General features: G+C 33.9%; 1 protein-coding gene across 8 annotated transcripts in view; it reads right to left on the bottom strand.

The window, feature by feature from the left end:
* Positions 1 to 23337, bottom strand: part of LOC143249510 (aryl hydrocarbon receptor nuclear translocator homolog) — a 138428-nt gene that overhangs the window by 79422 nt on the left and 35669 nt on the right. The window contains exon 2 of one of the 8 annotated variants that reach the window (XM_076499485.1): positions 20837 to 20934. The exons of the other annotated variants lie outside the window; for them this stretch is intronic. The gene's annotated coding sequence lies outside the window, so the exon portion shown is untranslated. The remainder of the gene's footprint in view (positions 1 to 20836; positions 20935 to 23337) is intronic. 8 annotated transcript variants of the gene reach the window in all.

Raw genomic sequence — 23337 nt, 5'->3', positions numbered from 1 at the left:
TATGGTCGTTCTAAATAACATGTCTGCCATTCTTAAACATGTACCAAAACAATTAGAACTTCTCTTATTACCCGACAACCTATAGTGAAAACATTCACGACTAATCTCCATGTCAAATAAATTTTCAATACATACAGTAAAACATAATGATAGATTTGCTGCACGTTTCTATGACTAAAACGTTTAAAATTGTTTTAAAAAAAATCAACGATCTATCTAGATACATATTCTTACAATGGTTAATAATCAATATATATATAATTTTGATAAAGCTGTATGCACAAATAATTCAAGTGCGATAGGGGATGGCGATAACATATTCAATACAAATAAGCTATTTCAACAAATAAAAAATTTAAGTGGCAATAGTATTCACCAACAGGTGTATTTTTATTTTTTGCAAGAAACCAAAGAGGGAAGATCTGATCATGATCCCTGCATTCATGCTCATAATTCATTAACAGCAGGAATATTAATTTGCTTAAGGCTTAAAAAAAAAGAAACAACAATACTTCAATAAGACATAGTTGATATTATGGACTCCCTGATAAAATGTTGAAAATTCATCAGATAAGCTGAGACATAATCGGTAGGTTTTTAAAAAAGAAACGGAAGTTAATATAATATGGAAATATAACGGCAATTCGTGAAACTGTTTAATCAGTTAAGGTGTCTTGTAAGAACATTTATTATTTATTATTATCATTATAAAACCTTCGTCGCAAAACCAAGCCTGATCTTTACCATACATTATTTCGGAGTTTTTCACTGCTAATGTTAGGAACTACTTACCATGAAGAAATTACAGTAGTAAATAAAACATATCTTCAAATGTCTCAAACAGATTAAAATGCAATTTAAAGGTCGCTCAAAGTAGTTGCGACACCTTCTCAGCTCAGGTAACCGTTAAAATAGAAACCAAAACTTTAAAAAATGAAAGAAAAATATTCATAGGTAATATGTAATAATTTTATTATGTGACAAAACTTATACTTAAGGGCAACAAAATTTTTGACAGGCCACCTCAGTATGATTTTATTTGCTACGCAATATCTCATGTAAAATCATATCTTCTAAACACTGATTACATTATTTTCGAATTTTGAAACAGCGCATTCGTATTTAGTACATTTAAGAAAAATACTAGAAACGTTATGATATAGGTCAGTATTGAGGAAATGCGTATTCTAAGTTTGAATAAAATTCACTTAGAAGTTTTAATAAGCCGAAGAAAACGTCGACATAGATATCCATTATATATAATACACTTAATGAATTTCATGAACCCAGAGAGAACGTGTTTTTAACCACTTCCATGATACCACTGAAGTTTGCTTGTTGTTAAATACAAAGCTATACAATGGGCTATCTGTGCTGTGCACAACACGGGTATCGAAACCCAGTTTTTAGCGTTATAAATCTTTAGACTTGTCTCTGTGCCACTTAAGGGGGTTGTTTCACATAAGGCTTTGTTTATTTGTTGTTGAGCGCAAAGCTATACAAAGAACTATGTGTCTTATGCCTACCGTGAGTATCGAAATCTGATAGCTTTATCGTTATAAGCCCTCAGACTTATCGATAACCCACGGGAGGAGCAATTCCACATAAAAAAAAACAATAAAATGTGAAATATTTATAAATCTTATCGTTCAAATTCATATTTTAATCGACAGTTATCTAATGCAATTAGCACAACACACAATCATTATACTTTTTAGCAATACACTTAATTTAAGGAGTTCTAAACAAAAGTCACTAAATAGGAAGAAATTATTAACTTTCCTTTGCTAATACACTAAGTACACTATAGGGGTCACTGTGCACAGATTTTACAATTACTATAAGAGAGGGGCACAAGGTAATAAAAGGTTATGATACAAACTATGGTACTATCTTTAGCAAATATAAATAACAGAAGTTATTATGTGAAGCAAACTATAAAGGAGAAGTATAAATATGTATATATTGTAATTATCGATGACAGTGTAACCTTGTGTTATTATAGAGCATAAAGATAGAAAACATTAAGGGCTCAGCATCATACACAAAGATTATTTCTAACAGGGAAAACAACTGTTGTATAAAATGAATACAAAAATTTCATTATTTAAGAATTTTTGCACACAGTCCATAATTTTGGTCTGGAGGAAAAGCAGCTAGTCAGCAGTCATCACCACCAACTTTTGAGCTTCTCTTGTCTGACCGAATAGTAGTAATTCAATATTACTCTCATACAGAAGCCCAAAGTACGAAGCGCATATCTGCGACAACGAGACATAAACCATAGATTCTCGTTTCCACTGTCTATGCACAAAACCACCAGGTCACGCCCCATCCAAAACAAAGATATAAACTACAGAATTTAAAAGCATTGCTGTATAAATATAATCAAGATAATTGGGTGGAACGAAAACTAGCGTTTAGTTTGATTTAACAATTTTGAAAAAAATTATATTAGGTTGAGGAATAATTCGTGAGCGTTTTTAAATAATTTCATTCAAGCATTACATGCAAGACTATACAATACTTCAATGCATGAACACATTACACCCAAAACATTTATTATGATACTTTATTTCATGTAATACCTAGGTATATAGTATGCATTGTTTTAAACGAAATTGCAAGAAATTAAATGCGAAAAGCAGATGGTGTCGAAAATGCTCGATTTTGTCCACTTGACATTCCATTTAATAAGCTGAAAATGAAAGCAAAAATTAAAGACATATGAAAAGCAAGCACACCATCTATTAGAGCAAAAAATTATCAACCAAATGACATCAAATATTTTGCGAAAGCTTTTCATTTATGAATATATTTTGTTAACTTGAAAAAACGCTCACGAATTATTCCTCAACACAATATATATACATACACACACATAATTATGTATATATATATATATATATATATATATACACACATACACACACATAATTATATATATATATACACACATACACACACATAATTATATATATATATATATACATACACACACATAATTGACATCGACATCAACACACCACACAGTATCCTCTGATAAAGATGTTCCAATATGTGCAGTATACGCATGTGTGTATGACAGCATCTATCATTCAATGTTGGGTTGATTAATTACCGTAACTGGAAATTATCCAATACAATATGCATGGTTTACTTTGTTTTACAATCTTATCGAGAAGGGGAATAAAAATCTCCTGAAATAAAATATGTTTTAATTTCTTCTACAAGAATTTGGCTTGCATCATCCACAGTTGCCTGACTTTAATATCGAAGTTATTTTGTTTAGTAACTACGAACTGCCCGCAAGTGTACACGTATCACTTTGTTTTAGGGATTTGACCCGACAAGATGGATTAAAAACATACTGATACAAAGCATACTTCCGATATTTTTATATACCTTTGCTTTTATATTTAAAGACACAATTACTTAACCAGTTAAACGAGTTAATCATTTCTTTCCACAAAGCAGGGTGTGATATTAGCATCTAGTGAGATTATTAGGGGTTTAATAACAAAAGAAAGAAAATTGTCAATCATATAATTTGTGCTTCCTTAACAGGTACTCTCAACAAATTGATTTAAAGCAGGAGGAAGATCATGCTTTGTAATATTTAAGAAACTAATCTGCTTTACGGATTTCGAAATGTCCGAGGAGCTAACAAAGAAAAGAACTTTGCAGTGGTTATGTTTTTAGCAAACTTCAATCAACGATTACTATAAACATTCTTCTTAAATACTGTAAACTTATACATAGTATAATTTATCTTCATTTCAAGTCTTTGCCTTATTTCAATATGATTCAAGTTAAGTATTTACATACTCGTACTACCATTACCTAACTTGTTACATGGATAATTAATTGTTACAAAGAATTTCGTCAAATATAGTTTTGTCATCATCTTAACAGCTGTCATGGGTTCATTTAGATCTAACATAATTTTCAAACGGTTTTTTCCCTAGTTTTTTGTATAATTTCAACTTTTGAGAGCTTAAGTGAGACCGTTTTTCTAATGCACCCCCCCCCCCCAGTGGCACAGCGACTGTCACTGTGTATGTCTAAGTATGTCTTAGAAATCACTTTGGTAGGCAGAACACAGATAACCCATTGTATAACTTTGTGATAAATTTCAAACAGGCCCGGCGTGGCCAAATGGTTAAGGCGTTCGACTCGTAATCTGAGGGTCGCGAGTTCGAATCTCCGTCGCACCAAACATGCTCTCCCTTTCAGCCGTAAATGCGTTACTATTCGTTGGTAAAAAAATAAGCCCAAGAGTTGACGGTGGGTGGTGATGACCAACTGCTTTCACTCTAGTCTTACACTGCTAAATTAGAGACGGCTAGCGCAGATAGCCCTCGTGTAGCTTTGCGCGAAATTCAAAACAAACAAAAGCTTAGTACAACAATTAAACTACATAAACAACATGACTCCTACAGAGTTACGTAACAAAACTTATTATAACAATTGCTTTTAAAATAATCAACTTTTAACATTCTTGTTATCAAACTAAATAATCATTAAATATTAAATCACTGAATAATAACTCTTAAGCTGAACAGTCTTGTATATGCAACACTGACTCTCCCGTAGTAGTTTTTTAACGATAGGAAAATCGATATCGTTTTACTGAGTGTGTTTGCACAGTGATTGACGACGTAGCAAACATTCAAGCTATATATACTCTACTGTTATGCGGCTTGAAGAGAGTGAACAATTGTTGTCTTAAGCGCATGTTCAGCAGCCTCAGCTATGACTGAACGTTTTGGTCTTCTATAAGTGTGATACCTCGCTTTCAGAAATCAATCTTAACCATGGAAACCCACCATTTAGTAAAGATACTAATTTTTTAAGGAACCGTTATTTAAAGAAGAAAAGAGAATTAGAGCATGCTGTTTACGTTGTTTTTTTTTCGTTTTCTAGATTCAAGAATACTGAAAGAAAACAAAACAAAAAAATAAAATAAAATAAAATAACAAATCGACAATTTGAAACGGACAATGTATACGGCCATCATGATCAATGAGGAAAAGTTCAGAAACCAAAAAATATAATTCCACATTCTAAACACACAAAGAAATAACTGAAATTTCATAATCAACATTAATAGCTTGCTCCTAAGATTATTGTTACCCAGAAAACACAACGTTTTATTTCACACATTCTACTCTGTATACACTCCTCAGGTTCTGTTCTTTTAACGAATTTAATTTCTAATAACATGTATTTATATATAAACCTTAACGAATCGAAGTAAAAGACGTTTTTGTTTTAAATGCACATTGTAACTTTTCCTGGTATTTCTTTCAACACTATTTTATTACAGTCCCTTTTTATTTTAGTGTTTTGTATACCACGCATGTGACCACTTCCATTATCGTAAAGCTCATAGCACGTACGTAAACAGAACAGAATAAATATTACTGTTAAACGAATAACTAATATTATTTATTTACGGATAAACAAGTAAATATGTTTAGAAACATTTTTCTTCTTTTTCCTTTAAAAACTTTGTTTTTAAATGTTTTAGTGGAAAGCAAGAGAGGGTTTACCTTCATCAATATTCTTTCCACGATCCTAAACAAAAATAAGATAATAAAAATTTTAATGTAGATAAGACTGTTATTTTCTCACTGACGAAAATGCTTCAGAATCTCAACTTGTATTATAACGCAAGTATCCTATCAAACTGGTAAATAAAACTCTGTCGCCCCTTAGCAATTGAATTTAAGGTATAAGAACCAAGCATCAGGAATATCGAAAATTCGCTCCTTTATTGTGTGTTGCCGTACATCCCTAATCTTTCACACATTATCCAGAAAGTGTGGTTAAAAAATCTATTAAAGGGTGTGATATGGATTTCATTATATATATATATTCATACAAGCCAAATACTTAGGCCTTCTTTCGTCAATAATACAACAACCTCAGTGTATTAAAGTAAATACTATGATAGTTTCCGGTTCAAACATTGCAGAAACTAACTGACAGCTTCGACCGAAACTGAAAAATTAATTGTATTTGCCATCAGATGTTAGTATTTGGCCTATTATATGTTTTAACACTAAATTGTTTATTCAGTCCCTTACGGTCTTTCAAGAATAGTGTATAATAGTATTACAACTAATTTAGCAGTGTAAGACTAGAGAGAAGGCAGCTAGTCATCACCACCCACCGCCAACTCTTGGACTTCTATTTTACCAGCGAATAGTGGGATTGACCGTCACATTATAACGTTCCCACGGCTAAAAGGGTAAGCATGTTTGGTGCGACCGGGATTCGAACACGCGCCCCTAGAATTAAAAGTCGAAACGCTTTAACCCACCTGGCCATGCCGGGCCATAGATAAATAAATAACAATTTAGTTAGACAGTTTATTCCTATAAATTATTAGAGAAGGAATATCTCACAAAATTAGAAGTCCATACCGAAAAGTCAAATAAGAGTATAAAACTAAGTAATATTTAAGTTATTATGTACAATTCGACCTTTGTTATTAACATTCTGAGTCAGAAATTAAGTTAATATATGATTAAGTGTTAAAAGGACCATCCATGTTTTATCAATTACTGGCTTATATTTTTTTCACAAGAACTGATTCATTAGTTTACCGATCTAAGTTAGCCCTAGTCAGAATTTTAAACGTTATGGGTAACTTCGTCGCTGATGTTCAATGAGTCTATATAAATATAAACAATTATATAAATGTTCATTAACTGCAATTTTTCCACTTCCGCTTTATTTCTTTCCAATGTGTTCACTGATGCCAATATGAAATGTTTTCCAAATTTCCTCAATGTTGGTGGGTTTACATTCTGTGCATACAAATTGATATATGTATGACAGTTTGTTTTGAACTTCGCGCAAAACTATACGAGGGATATCTGCGTTAGGCGTCCTTAATTTTGTAGTGTATGACTACATGGAAGGCAGCTTGTCATCACCGCCCACCGCCAACTCTTGGGCTACTTTTCTTACCAACAAATATGAATTGACCATCACATTCAGCCCCACAGCTGAAAGGGCAAGCATGTTTGTTGTGCGATGGGGATTCGAATTCGCGACCTTCAGATTACGAGTCAAACTCCTTAACCCACCTAGCCACGCCGGGTCCATGTATGACGAGATGATTACCATACATCTATTTTAGTATCGATGTTTAAGTTAAATAGGATGCTACTTTTTCATATATCTCCCAACCAAAAATAACGAAATAATTTTACACACATTACAAACTATTAGTTACGTATTTTGCCCCATTCCTTTGCTTGGTGTTTACAATACTCATATAAATTATAACAAAATAAGTTATTAAATTCTATGATTAAAAATAAAGAAAGACGAGGAGAAAGTTATTTGTATAGCACCTGGGAAAGGTACAACGTTAGAAAACGTTCATTGCAACTAAAGTACCGCAAAAGTGTTGTAGAAATCTCATTTTCCCAGTTAACTTATAGAACTCTGATGAAAAACTACTATGCAGACGACTAAGAAACAAAGATAGTAAAGAGTAAAGCGTGGGTGCCATGTGGGTTTAAGCGACTGGTTTGATTCTCACACTGCTTCAAAGGAATAAAACCAATTTTTATTTTGCTATCACAGCTGTTTATTTAATCCATTAACACAGCAGTTAAGTTTTGAATTTGAGCCTTTATTAATTTTTAAGAGGATATGTTATTCCAACCCCTACACCCCCCCAAAAAAACCATCTTCTTACGTGCAGCCTAGACTGTATCAGCAAACGGCGTGATCCCATTACATTTTTGCTTGGGGCTTCAAGCTTGGTAAGGCTGGCTCTGATTTCACTTCATTTCTAAAGCAAAAAAATATTTTTTCTTCAGAATTGTTGAATCAAATTTCCAAGCCGTTAGTTCATGCAAATAATACTCTGTTATCAGGTCATCTCATAAGTAATGCCCGAAAAATTAATACAGAAAGTACATCATCATTTCTCTCTTTGCAGAAGGTTTTAATGACTAGAATATGTAGTAGGACGTGTACAAAAATGTTCAGACAAATAAAAGAAACTAACCCAACTCCACTTTTTCAGATCATTATTCAAATAATCCCTTATTAAGATGGATGTATCCAAGGAGCACATTAGGCATATAATGTTTTATGAGTTTTAAAAAATGCAACACTGCAGCAGAAACTACACGAAACATTCAAGGTTTTTATAGTGCGGAGTCTCTCAGTGAAAGAGAATGTCGAAGGTGGTTTCAGAAGCTCAGATCAGGTGACTACAGCTTAAGTAACGTGCCACGTTCAGGTCGTCTTGTTGAGTTTAATGATGACTTGCTACACTTGATGAAGATTTGCTGTGACAGATGAAGAACTAGCACATAAACTTAACACTCCTACGAAAAGTGGGGCCTAATAGGCCCCAGAGCAACTTGAAAGGTTATTAATATTAGGCTAATAATTTTGTATTTAAATGAAATTGCCATTTAAATCCATTAATGAATGGATTAACGAGATTCCCACTATCCCTATCTACTATCTAGCGAAACCACAGCCAGGGGAACAGGCTTGGAAAAATCAGGACTAGAAACGTCTTTTCGTAGGAGTGTTAATTCAACCCATTCAACAGTTCATCATCATCTGCAACAACTGGGAAAGGTGCCAAAACTTGGAAAATAGGTCCCCCATTATTTGACAGAAGCCATGAGTGGACATATGCACTTCTCTGCACTCTCGGAAACGTAACTTAACTTTTTTGGACAGGTTAGTGACTGGAGATGAAAAACGAATATATTTTAAAAATGTTTAGCACCCCAGACAATGGCTCAGTGCAGATAAACTGGTTAAAGCACGGCCCAAAATGGGCCTCCACTCTAGGAAAGTGTTGTTCAGCGTCTGGTGGAATATTGTTGGTGTGATCCACTTTGAGTTGCCCACTCAATGTAACGATTACATCAGATTTCTATTGTCAACAATTGGAGCGCTTGAATGTTGCACTGAAAGAAAAGAGGCATGCTTTGATCAATCATAAAGGTCTTGTGTTACACCAGGATAATATAGGCCCCATACAGCAACGATCACATTTGCAAATATGGAAGAGCTAGACTGGTAAAAACTCTCACAACCTCCTTATTCTCCAGACCTTGCCCCATCTGATTATCATCTATTCCAATGTTTGCAGAACTATCTTGACGGAAAAGAGCTTGGAACACATGAAGATGTCAAAACTACCCTCTCTACATTCTTTTCTTCCAAACCCCAAGAATTTTATAGAAGTGACATTCGAAGGTTGTGAATTGTTGGCAGGAAGTAATTAATAATAATTGAGCATATATTATTGATTAAGTAACATTACAAGCGCTTGAAATTCTTTCTCTTTTTCTGAAACTAAAATCGGATATTAATTAAGGGATGACCTGATACATGCTGTCTGGCTTAAGTATGTGATAGTTTACTACGAGTACTAAGTATATAAAGAAGCACTCGGCACTTTCGAGAAAAAGAAAAAGCGTATGACTTAGCCTTGATATAAAGCATTTCAGCTGATAAATCTGAAGTGTTTTTAAAAATATTATAAATCATTTACACAGAAATGATGATAAAAAAGAAGTAATTCCCTGAAGATGTTGACGTTTGGAATATCAAAAAGGCAAAAGTTGGCATGTGGTAGATGATAGTATTATCTAGCTATAAGAAAAATTCTTACATTGTTACAAAACTTCGCAATCTTATGACCGAAGTTTTTGATGCATCAGTATTCTCGAATCTCGAAAATGGAAGGAACAATGTAAACAGCATGTTCTAATTCTCTTTTCTTCTTTAAATAACGGTCCCTTATATAGTTAGTATCTTTACTAAACGGTGGGTTTCCATGGTTAAGATTGATTTCTAAAGCGAAGTATCACACTTATAGAAAACAAAACGTTCAGTCATAGCTAAGACTGCTGAACATGCGCTTAAGACTACAATTGCTCACTCTCTCTAAGCCGCATAACAGTAGAGTATATGTAGCTTGAATGTCTGCTACGTCGTCAATTACTGTGCAAACACATTCGGTAAAACGATATCGATTTTCCTAAGAGCTATTATTCAGTGATTTAATATTTAAATATTATTTAGTTTGATAACAAGTGTTAAAAGTTGATTATTTTAAAAGCAATTGTTATGATAAGTTTTGTTACGTAACTCTGTAGGAGTCATGCTGTATATGTAGTTTAATTGTTGTACTAGGCTATGATAAGTTTTGTTACGTAACTCTGTAGGAGTCATGTTATATATGTAGTTCAATTGTTGTACTAGGCTTTTGTAATATTGTATATATTTAGGGCACTTCACTGTCCGTTTAGCCGTAAGTGGTGATTTTTATATTGATTTTTACAGTTTACATTGTAATAACAGAGATAAAGAAGAAGAATTTGTCTCGTCACAAAGTGTTCTAAAGCAACTAAACACACCTGTGTGGACTTTGACAAATGGAATAAAACTATTTAAAGTTATGGATACAGTTGTGGTAACCAATAATGTAACGAGTTTTTGTACATGTGTTTGACTTGTTTTGAATAAATATTATTTTAAAATAAATAGATTATGTGCTGCCCATTTATTGTTTAAATTTATCACCAACAAATCAAAGACATCTACTCTAAAAAATCGGCCCTATACAAAATCCCGACACTCAGCTTTTCAAATAATTTCGTGTTCAGTCTTTGTTTTTAGCATAAAGGTGCACAACAGGCAATCTGCCCTCTATCCACGATGGGGAAGCCAATCCCATATTTTAGCGTTGTAGCTACTTAAACTTATTGCTGATCAATTATGTTGGTAATGGGGGACTTTCAAAAGAACATTGAGATAGCACAACATTTTACATCTGTTTCAAATCAAACTGATGAAAACACTCGCATATATGGAAAAAATATGTAAAAAAACAAAATATTGTACCTTGGTTAGAAAAACGACACAAAATGAAACTACACTAACTTAAAAACGTTAAAATAAATAATTATTTAGAACGTTTCGTATCTTGAAGTATTTTGTTTTGTTGATGTATTCCTACTTCAACTCTTTAAGATACTTTATATCTGATTGAGTATTCTAAGCAAGGAGAACTAGTATAACACAGTTACACGATGGGTTACATGCTCTGTACCACGCTACAGGTATATAAACTCGTTTTTAGCTTTAGAAGCAACCAGACTTACCAATCATCCACTGGAGGGCAAGCCCATTTTGGAAAACGTAGTAATGGCCACAGAAAGAGAGAGATCCGAGTAAATTTTAAATTAGAAAATAATATAAAAAGGGAAAAAAATAAAACTTCTAAGCAGAAAGGCTGTAAGATGTCTTATTCAAAGCACACAGGATATCAAATGTTGGAAGCCTTGCTCCTTTAAAATATGCCACTAGCATTGAGGTTAGATCTTAATGTCATTTAGTTTAACAAAGTTGAGAACTAATGTGATTCAATTTGTATATTTCAACCACTGGATGTACTCAAGAATTGTGTTCTGAGTATGTTACTATAATTCTCACGTGAGAAGAGTTCGACTTTATGAACATGATGCCGATAGATGTAAAGCTTTTTTGTTTCTAGAGTAAGGCTTCGAAAATTATTTAATGAAATGTCAAAAACTTTTGACTTTGGTTGTTGAAAACAAACTTTAGCGGCGATAAAACTGTATCGCAATTTTCCTTCTTATGTTTGAATATCATCAAACAAATCACCTTATTCAAACAGCATTATAAACTGCGTGTTGGGCGAGAGAAGTCAGAGGCTGAAATCAACCACTGCATATTTGTTACATAAAATTACCAAAACTTACCTATTTGATCTTTGTCACGTTTCATTGTACCTGATATATGTCTAACTGGTTACAATAAACAGAAAAGTACAAAACACATAACTTAGCTAAAAATATTCAATTTTGTTTGTTATGGTTGTTTATTAAGCACAAAACTGCACAGTGAAATATATGAACTGTGCCAAACGCAGGGATAGAACCCCGAACTTTCACGTTTGTAAAGATCTGCTGTAGAATAAAAGTACTTATGTAGTTGTTTCTCATAAATTGAATTTCGCTCCATATTTCTAATGGTTTTTCATCAGTACTAAAAATAAATAACTCATGCTCCTTGTTAACGTTTTACACACACACACGTATGTACATACACACACATATATATTTATAAAATTAGTTTAGAAACTTAAGTCATAATAATATTAAAGAGATTACTGGTCTGGATCACTGAATATAGAAAAACACGATGTCACTAGAACATAACTTTTTTTTTTTTTTTTAAAGTCTAATTTGAGATAAAAGAGATAGTTATGCCTATTTGACTAACGACAGCCACGAACTGCGATTAACAAGCCAAATATGTAGTTGTTTTCAGCAGACCAACAATAAAACCTCATATTTAAAACGTCAAGTGACGGTTAACTGTGGGAAAATGCCATTGTCACAACCAGTAACCATAACGAGAAATAACTTAATACAAAATTCTCAAACTTGTTCCTACTGTACCGACAAAAATACAACAACTAGGGTAACAATTAACAGTACGATATTGTATAACGGGTAAGAATGGAATTGGTTTTGGATATTTACGCACAACTACTCTACGTTTATTTCCGCCAGCCAATTCTAATTTTAAAGTGATAAGACTATAGAAGGAAGGAAGGTTGCGCACAACACCAACTGGCAACACTCTGAAGGCATAGAGGGATTTTATCATTACTCTTATAACTCATTTATGGTCCCAGAATAGTGGAATGCGATTTTACGGCAAGGCTGTGCAAACCATGGGATGTTTGGAGGAAGTTCTTGTGACTTCACCCCACACTCCTTGGTCTACAAAGATAAAAAAACCCGATAATGGGAATAATAACATAATTTTGTCACTCCGGCAAGCTAACTACTCGGACACGCCTGTCCTGTTAGATGTATACAAAAGTCAACTGTAACATGCAAAGATAAGTAAAAAGTTTGATTTTTAATTACTAACGGTATTTTCTACAGCCATATTAAAGATTAAACCATTTTAACTTCGTCCTATTGGTCGATTATTATTATTTATAAGAAAAATAATATTTAAATTATATTATATTTACTACCATTTCTAGCTTATCCTTTGAAAAAAACACATTTTTAAAATGTTTATTTTGTTTAAAAAGTTCATTTTATGGGCAGAGTTCCGGGAAGTGTTTATTTTTTGCTCTTTTACCTCCCATTATCTTTGAGCTTTTGGTTGTTTATGAAATTAGCACAAGGCTGCATGAGCACCATCTATGCTAACTTTCTGTACTTTTGAGTTGATAAACTGAACGATTTTCACAAAAAGCCATACAAAAAACTATCTCCGCTCGCTATCACTACTGAAACTTGAACTGATAGATTAGGGGGAAGCAGTAGCGGCTAATCATTTTTGTGAGCCTTACATCTCATATAATTTTATACAGATTTGTTTTTGTTTTTGAATTAAGCACAAAGCCACTCAATGGGCTATCTGTGCTCTGCCCACTACGGGTATCGAAACCCGGTTTTTAGCGTTGTAAGTCCGCAGATATACCGCTGAGCCACTGGGGGGGCATTTTACACAGAACACAATTATCGATGGGCCCCCATTAAGACCATGGACACTGGGGCTGAGCTCCCTCTAGCTCCTACCTGAACATGCCACTGGAGGGAAGACAGCAAGTCAAAATCACCTACTGCAAACTTATGAGCGATTTAATTAAATAACTGAATTTGACCGTCACTCTTATAAGGCATTCACGTCTCCAAAGTGCGAGGTGAGTTTTGCAACAACAGGACGTGAGCCACAATCTTTCAGATTCACAGTCCGACAAGCTAATTATTAGGTCACAACTTTATTATCATTCAACTTAAATAGTCAATAATTATATTACTTTAATTACGTACATAACAACGTTCCGTAGTATTCAAATATTTATGGAATTTCTCTTACCTACCGTTTCCATATTTTATTTTAGATAATTAATGAAATCACTACAAAAATACACCCTTGTGCTTAGGCTTACGTTTTAATTAAAAATTAAATATTTTTATTAAACAGGGTTTAATAACCTTATTAGTTAATTTTCCTGCAACAAGAGGAGAAATAAGTAAAATAAACGGTAATATGACCATCATAAAACTGTAAAAACATTATTTGATTAACTGGACCTTAAAGGTAAGTTAAAAGTTAAATAGAAAAGTGAGATAAAATCAATCTTTAAATTCATTAAAACAAACACGTGTGTATACATATATATATAGCGAGAAAGAAACACAAACATATATAATATATACATTTCACAGGCTGACTTCAAAGAGTATCCCCACTTCAACATTGTACTATGCAGCTTCTACTTCTTTTCTGCAAAAGCAGAAATGAGAATATGTCTTACAGAAGCCATTCAAGATATACACTGATTACGCACGTTTGCATTTCCCTTCGAATAGCAAGAATACTTATTAAGAATAATTCTGTAGAGCTCTTTGTCTATAAATCAAACATTCGGTTGAAAAGCAGATTTCTTTCAAGTGTAATGTTAGAAGTTACTACACATGACAACATAAAATTGTGTCTGTAGATTATTATTCAAGGTACTGTGTTATCACGCTTGACGGGGAGTGTTATTCCACTAAGGAGGTGAACACATCTAGGTATACACGTATTTTCTTTTCTTTTTTTTAACACTAGGTTATTTCTCACCGTAAACAATAATACTATTGTTTTTACTAGCATATTCTTCTAATACAAGATAATTTCTAAATGTAAATTTGACCATTCCTGTTATTAATAGTATACTAATAATTCGATATGTATGTCATCTAGCTACCTAGAGTAACATAAAAAGTTTTAATGCCACAAAAGTCAAAACTATAATTATGCTAAGGATATTTTTTTAAATTTATATAACTCACTTCTTGCAGTTTTGATTTACTTGGTTTCATTACTTTTTGTAACGTTAAAACTTCATATATTACTACAACTAAGTTATGTATATATATAACCCTACTTGTCTTTAAAAAATTAAATATTTTTATTGTATACATTTGTTTCTCTTCAATTAGGTATATTTTTGTGTGCCAGCAATAATCAAGCGTAGGTCATGCGTATAGCCGATTCGATTTTATTATCCATTAAGATCTCCACCAACCTACCGTCAATCTAATTATATGCCCAATGTAGTGCATAGTTCGTTGCATATATATACATACACACACACACACACACACAACACACATTAGTATCTTTTTCGTACAAGAAATGAATCACTGGGAACCCAGACGGAAGAGTTCTGTAAAACAATTAAAGTGATAGGGTTTGTCATTTTCAATGTACACTTGTCTGGAAAAGTCACTTACTTACTCAAACGAAAGTTAGTTGAAAAAGCCAACTTTTGATTCACTGAATAAACACGTAATATATCAATTTAAGTGGTTTTATAAATCCAATAATCTTTAGTTTTGCTTAGTCAATACTGTGAAATAATGGCTGCTATTATGTTTCATCACGATCCCGACTATTAAGTATTATTGTACTTTACGATATTCCATAAATATCAGGGCATTTCTCATCGAAAATATGTTTTTACTAGAATATTATTCTAATGTAAGAGTGGTCCGGCATGGTTAAGTGGTTAAGGCACTCAAGGGTCGCGGGTTCGAATCCCCGTCGTACCAAACATACTCGCCCTTTCAGTCGTGGGAGCGTTATAATGTTACGGTCAATCCCACTATTCGTTGGTAAAAGAGTACCTCGACAGTTGGCGGTGGGTGGTGATGACTAGCTGTTTTCCCTCTAGTCCTACACTGCTAAATTAGGAACGGCTAGCGCAAATAGCCCTCGTGAAGCTTTCCGCGAAATTCAAACCAAACCAAACTAACGTAAAGACATTTCTAAACGTAAGATTTTGTTCGTTTGAAATTAAGTACAAAGCAATATAATGGCTATATCTGCTTTCTCCACCACGAGTATCGAAAACCCGGTTTCTAGCGATAAATCCGCAGATATGCCGCTGTGTCACTAGGAGCTATAAACGTAAGTTTGACTAATTCTATTTTTACTAGTATATAATTCCAACACAAGGACATTAAGAGCGTTACGTTATTCTTAAACCCGACAAAAAAGGAATTATTTTATTTTAGGTTCAATAGCGTTAAACAACTATAAATTATAAAGGTGTATATGTATATTATATTGTTTGTACATACAAAGTTATTGTTTTTCAAAAGTACCTTCAAAATAATTGTTTTACTATCATTGCTATTATGAATCTTCAGAAGGTTCTCTACTGTAGCGATGTTGTTTGGCTAAACTGAAAGTCTTAATAGCTTTTCAAAACCAAAGTTAGCTGTTCATAAAAGCTTGAAACTGAGAAATTTGAAACTGTGATAAGCAACACATACTATGTGGTGGCCATTTTTTTCCCCGGCTCATCCCTAAATAGTAAGAACTACAATGCTTAGTGATTATACAGACCTGCTATTTTAAACTCATAAAAGTTGTTTTCGTTTTAATAACGAATTTTCCATAATTCGATCCACAGATTTCGAAAATAATGTTGTTTTTCTTCTATCGCATAAGGGTTTTTCTTTTAACTGGGAAGAAAAAAACACTCTTACTTGGATCAATTATTATTTCTTTACCAAAATGAACACTTTTTATTATTACCTTTGTTAACAAAAATACAAACAAACTGAAGAAACGAAAGAGCTCTAATGTCAAACGAATATACATTCTTATTTATCCTGTTATTTTTCGTGAAATCTTCGTCTTGTAGTCTGAAAACTACGTCTAAGTGTTGTGGTCTTTCTGTCATTTATTGCGTCTAAAGCATCTCGTTTCCATGACCATGGCCAGGTGGGTTAAGGCGTTCGATTCGTAATCTAAGAGTCGCGGGTTCGAATCCCCGTCGCATAACAAACATGCTTGCCCTTTCAGCTGTGGGGGCTGAATGTGATGGTCAATTCATATTTGTTGGTAAGAAAAGTAGCCCAAGAGTTGGCGGTGGGCGGTGATGACTAGCTGCCTTCCATGTAGTCATACACTACAAAATTAAGGACGGTTATCAAAGATGGCCCTCTTGTAGCTTTGCACGAAATTAAAAACAAACAAACACACTGGTCCGCAGTACTCAGCCATCATGCTGATGTTCCACCTTCCCTGATACCTCCTCACCGTTTTCCAGATGTCTTGATGAAACATTTTCTCTTGTTCGTCGTTGACGGCACCGTGATTTTCAGGGAAACAGTCCATATGTTAGTGTAAAGAAATGAACTTTCAAGCTCACATTACAACCCAAATCATTGAATTTATCGAGGATGTTATTCACAACATTTTTGTAATTTGGGTCCTTGTTGTATCCTAAACGTTTGTCAACAACATCTTTGAAGGCAATCCACACTTCTTATTTAACTTTCCTCATTATCATTTTGAATTGTTCATCCGAAGTCAAGTTCCTAATCTGAGGTTCAAGAATAATCTCTTCTTTAACTTACGCTTCTGAAGGAACAGGGAATTACCCACATAAATACTTGAAACAGTCGCCACCTTTGTTTAAGGCCTTTACAAACTGTGTTTTATGTGAAGTGGAAGTAACAGGACTTTATTTGTGTCAAACAAATTTTCACGTTCAATGATTTTTTTATCCTGGTATGAAACTGACTCTGCATGGCCATTACTTCTTTATCGAATGGTTACTTCGTGCTCTACTCTCCCATTCACACACAAAATATGGAAACATTGTATAAACGGAGTGTTGACAAAACAACATACAAAGAACTTTTAAGTCTCCACAAAGAAACCAGTCATGTTCCTTGTAATTTAACTTATTAAAAAAATTGTTCGAATTTTTCGTATGTTCCCTTCAAGTGAACCGACTGAGCAATAGAAAAAGATACATATATGTTACCATTGTGAAACAGAACAGCTTTTGGACTTCTTTTGGAGGAATTAATGAGAAATCGCCACTCACTTGGTTCATAGACTGCAGCTTATAGCATTGGCTTTAATTCAGCAATAAACTACAACTTTATTGCGAAAAGTATGATATAAATTCTTTCTCACGATTTCTGTACCAGTAAAATTACGTCCCTGGAGAATCCATTGCAAGGCGTAAATATCTCACCAAATGATTAAATTCCCCTTATGTAAAAAGTCGTAATTCATTAGACTTTTCAAGTTGAAAACAATCCCTATCATCATTTCTATTGACATTAGATTCCGAATCAGATTAAACTGTACCAATAGCCTCCAGTGGAATAGGTACGGGTACTCAGGTCTTATAGCACACTCAATGTTCAGATAAGAAATTTCCTTTATATTTTGGGTGCTGTAGATTTATACATTACATAAGAAAAATAGCAGTCATCTTTGTAGATTCTAGGCTCACGCCAGATCACTGGAATTCCAAAAGACAAAAACATTTTCTTACCTTCAGTATATTATCTCAATTTTTCGTCATAAACGAATAGTTTACTTATAATAATTAAAAACAACAGATAAAAACATTAACACCATGAATGTATGGAGAAAGGTTAAGTGTAAACATTAACTTCCATTTGATACAAAGCTTTTACTACATATATGCGTTTCGTATATAAAAGTAAATATAATGACTTCTAGATGTACGTATATAATTATCTTATTAAATCGAAATAGGATCATTCTAAGAACTTTCTTCGACCAGCAAAATGAACTTTCATGTGTTATCGTACGAAAAAATGTCTTTATACATCAATATCGATTCTAAAAACCTAATTATATATATATATTTTGTTACACGCATGCACTTGTTTGTTCATAAGCTACACAATAGGCATTCTTATGCCCATTACGTGAGTCAAACCTGAACTCTAAGGTCATAAGCTCCCATAGGTAATACTAAGCCATTGAGGACGAAGTGGTTTTAAATCATATGCAATTGTGTCCAGATTCCTAAGAATTTTTTATTATAGTTTGGGGTATGATGGTAAGTACGTCTCTTGGGACATTAAATGTTTTAACGAATTCCATCAGAAATAATTCTACATGAACGTTGCTGTTCCCAAAGATTTATACTGACGTCTTCTCATTCTGGAACAACATGTTTCTGCAATATTCCACACAACAGCCTAATGACACATCGTCCTATATAACCTTTATTCACTTGCCTATGAAACGCTGCTACCGAGATCAACTGCTGCAAATCTTATTTTTCAACATAATGGCTCAATCGGACGGAAAGTGATAGGTTTCTCGAAATAAGTAATCGCACCTAAAGTTCGGTTACACCTTAGTAGTCACAAGAAGGTTCACATGTTTCTACTTTCGTAATAAAAGTAAATAACGTTTGTTTTGGGTTCAAAACCTTCACATTCTTTGTCACGGCGAGTTTCAAGTAACTGTAATGATGATTCTAGATTTACCTATTTTGTCTAAAAGTTATTTTTCTAGATGATCAGTTCTACCATTTCGTAAGTATAAAGATTATTTTTCATTACCTGTGGCGCCAGTGCATTAGATCCGCATGTGAAGTATTCATTACGTCATATCTGGATCCTCAGAATGGAGAAAAATAAAGTTATGCGTGACGGGAAACAGAGAAGAAACGAGAAAATCGTGATCCATATTGCAAATCTACATGGACACAGGAAAAAAATTTCGCGAAGTTGGGGGGTTGCACATCTCGTAATAAAAACGTTTCTCCAGTATCATGTAAGCGAAGGTTCCATCATAGTATGATGTATGTATATACAGATATTATCACTATTTTCAACAATTTAACAGCAGCAGAGTATTGTAAGTAAATAACTGTTTTAAGATTTTATGTCTTTGTCACCTTTGAACTGTTACAAAAGTACAAACACAATTTTGTTCATTCATGTATATATGTAGTCATCCCATAAGTTAAGCGTCGCAGACGATGGCTCATTGCAGGTAAACTTGCTAAGGCACAGCCAAAAATGGACCTCCATCCTATGAAAGTCTTGTTAAGCGTTTGGTGGAATATTGTTGGTGTGATCCACTTTGAGTTGCTGCCACTCAATGTAACGATTATATCAGACTTATATTGTCAACAATTGGAGCGCTTGAATGTTGCACTGAAAGAAAAAGAGACATACTTTGATCAATCATAAAGGTGTTGTGTTGCACCAGGATAATATAGGCCCCATACAGCAACGATCACATCTGCAAATATCGAAGAGCTAGACTGGTAAAAAACTCTCACATCCTCTTTATTCTCCAGACCTTGCCCCATCTGATTATCATCTATTCCAAAGTTTGCAGAACTATCTTGACGGAAAACAGCTTGGAACACATGAAGATGTCAAAACTACCCTCTCTACATTCTTTTCTTCCAAACCCCAAGAATTATATAGAAGTGGCATTCAGAAGCTTATGAATCGTTGGTAGGAAGTAATTAATAATAATGGAACATACATAAAATAACATTAAAAGCGTTTGAAATTTCTCTCTTTCTGAACCTAAAATCGGACATTACTTACGGAATGACCTGGTACATACAGCCACCTGCAATTGCAGCAGTACATACTTTTCACGCAAGATGTATTCTGATAACCCCTAATTTTACCTTTCGTTCCAAAATCTTGTATTTAATATTACAAATGTTAAGAAATTTACATTCGAAATACTTTAAATTTGAGTTCTACTAGCGTGAGCCGTACTGTGGTCATTCTTCACAAACGCTTTAAAACGGTTGAAAAGTTTATATTTAAATTTTAAATTTATGACAAAGCGACTAATGTTATCTGCAACCATCCCTAATTTTTAACTATTAGTCAGAGGGGAGATAACCAGTCAATAACGTGATAACACTTCCATTTATGCCAATGGATTGGTTGTCACTCTTGTAACTCACCTACAGCTTAAAGTGCGTAAAATGCAAATACTTTGTAGTATTGCAAAGATTCGAATCTGACTCACCACCTCCAAATTCCAGGGATTTACCACAGGATACTGTAATAAAATAAGGTGAAACGTCCCTTAAAATTTATTAAGAATAAGATGACCAGTAACGTAACTGGAAATACTAAAAATCTGACCATCCAACAAATGTTATATATATATATATATATATATATATACACAAACATACACACACAAGTTTGAATATAATTAGACCTCAGATTGCTCCAAGGTGTCTAAGAAGAGCTAAGGATGCTTTACTCATGCGAAAAACCTTGGACAGATGCTTTGTGGTTGCTCACACGCACAAAAAAGGAGGGGGAGGTTGGGAGCTATTGTACTAATAGCCAAAGATCAGTTTTGTATATTAGTACTTTAACATCTTGGTATTTATGTTGAAGCATGGTAGGGGGAAGAAGCTAAAATGCCAACATCAACAAAAGTTTTGCTGGTTCCTCCATTGATGTATAGTGTGTAATTATTATCTTTCTTACTATTTGTTTTTTATTATTATTTTTGTGACCTTCCCACTTCTGGCTGCAGAGAACTAAAGATGGTGAAACGTGGGTTTGAGCAGCAACATCTGCTCATTTTTTTTCTCTCTCTATCTTTTTAGGTATGTGAGGCCGGCGAAACTGAGATTAAACTGGATAGAAGGTCTATCCCTAACTCATTCTAATGGGTCTTACTTCCGCCGGTACCTCATAAAGGTGGGGCACATTACATAATGACCTACCGTATTATTTATGCTTCCATGTCGGATATTTATTTTCTTGCTGTGTTTTTAAATTTAGAAGTATATTTTTTTTACTAATCCATTTATATTTTTTAATCTTTCATTAGTTGACAAAAGGGGGAATGTTGGTTCCCTATTCACATTGTACAGAATAATCACGCCAGAAAAAGCAACAACAATGAAACTTGCGCTTGTCCTAGATGCATAAAATAACAATTTTTATTTGCGTTGATCTAGAGCTTTGATAATGTTAATAAAAGCTATGTCAGTCCAAGAATTCAAAAGCTGTATGCGTCCTTTATTAATTTCTTCCGTGAGGAATTGTCGAATAACATATTCTACGTCGAAATAAAAAAAAAAAATCAGACGCTCGCGTTTTTTTCTTTACATTAGAAGGAAACAAGTTTTTCAATCCCCAATTACCTTCAACCTGAGGTTTCTGTTGTTGTTGGCCACGCTTGTTGAAAAAGGGCTCCAAAGTCATTAAACAGATCTATTATGTCAAAATATTTGCAATTTCAGGCATTTAATTTTTTGTTGCGGTGATTGATCCCGGAATTAGATCGGACTAAACGCTTAAGGCCAAACGTGAGTTTTCTGAAGACTAGCCAACTAAGAGGCTATTGTTATGTCGTAATAAGATGTCCCGCAGCCTATCCGGGCAAGCTTGATTCGTTCCCGTGCAGAGAAACTGTTCAAGGGTTGCAACTAGAAAACTAGCGTAACATGTAATTGTGTCATGGTAAGAGATGGACTGGCCTAATTGGATGTTTGGGCTGTGAAACAGTTCGCAAACTAGTATATCTAGTTTTAAACCCTGGAATGGCACATTAGTAATCTCAAAACCTTATATGTAAAGAACAGTGATAATAATAAAAACAACAGTGGTTTCAGTCGTTTTGACTTTCATATAAACTTGCTACTGGTTAACTTGAAAACAACTTTTAATTTCGAAATACACAATGGTTTCAGCTGCGTTGAATTTCATATAAACCTGCTACTGATTAAGTTACTAAGACTAGAGGGAAGGCAGCTAGTCATCACCACCCACCGGCAACTCTTGGGCTACTCTTTTATCAAGGAATAGTGGGATTGAGCGTAATATTATAATGTCCTCATGGCTGAAAGGGCGAGCATGTTTGGTGCGACAGGGATTCAAACCCGCGACCCTCGGATTACGAGTCGAATGTCTTAACCCACCTAGCCATGCTGGCCAACAACAAAATAATAATAATAATAATAATAAAAAGTTATGTGGTATTACTGTTTTCGGTCTTTGTTGATTGTATGAAATATAGTTCTTAACACTAAATTTATATCGAACAGTAACATTTTTACAAATACCAAATCAATATGACTCACTCTAGAGTATGTATACATTTGTACAGCAAGACGTTGGAAAATAACATTTTATCTTTATAGAACTTTTCCATAAGCTGTCAGTAGGTTGTAAATAAAGACACTTTAATATTCAGTTCACTCTATATGTGGGTTTAAATATCAGGTATAAGTGACGAGTAATACAGCAATTACTGCCTGCAATTATCATAGGTTTAGCTATAATGGGCGGAAATACACCGCCATAATTACTTGTGAGTAACTAATAGGGGCTTACGAAGGTGTCGCCGAACAGGGTGCCTCCTCTTCATGTGCAATATAAACAAGTTAACTGTAACTTCACACTGAGGACGTGATCTGAGAGCTAAATAGCAATACGT

The sequence above is a fragment of the Tachypleus tridentatus genome, chromosome 4, assembly GCF_004210375.1.
Source record: "Tachypleus tridentatus isolate NWPU-2018 chromosome 4, ASM421037v1, whole genome shotgun sequence".
NCBI lineage: Eukaryota > Metazoa > Arthropoda > Merostomata > Xiphosura > Limulidae > Tachypleus > Tachypleus tridentatus.
The sequence above is the reverse complement of the archived record's forward strand: the minus strand, read 5'-3'. Positions and strand labels throughout refer to the sequence as shown.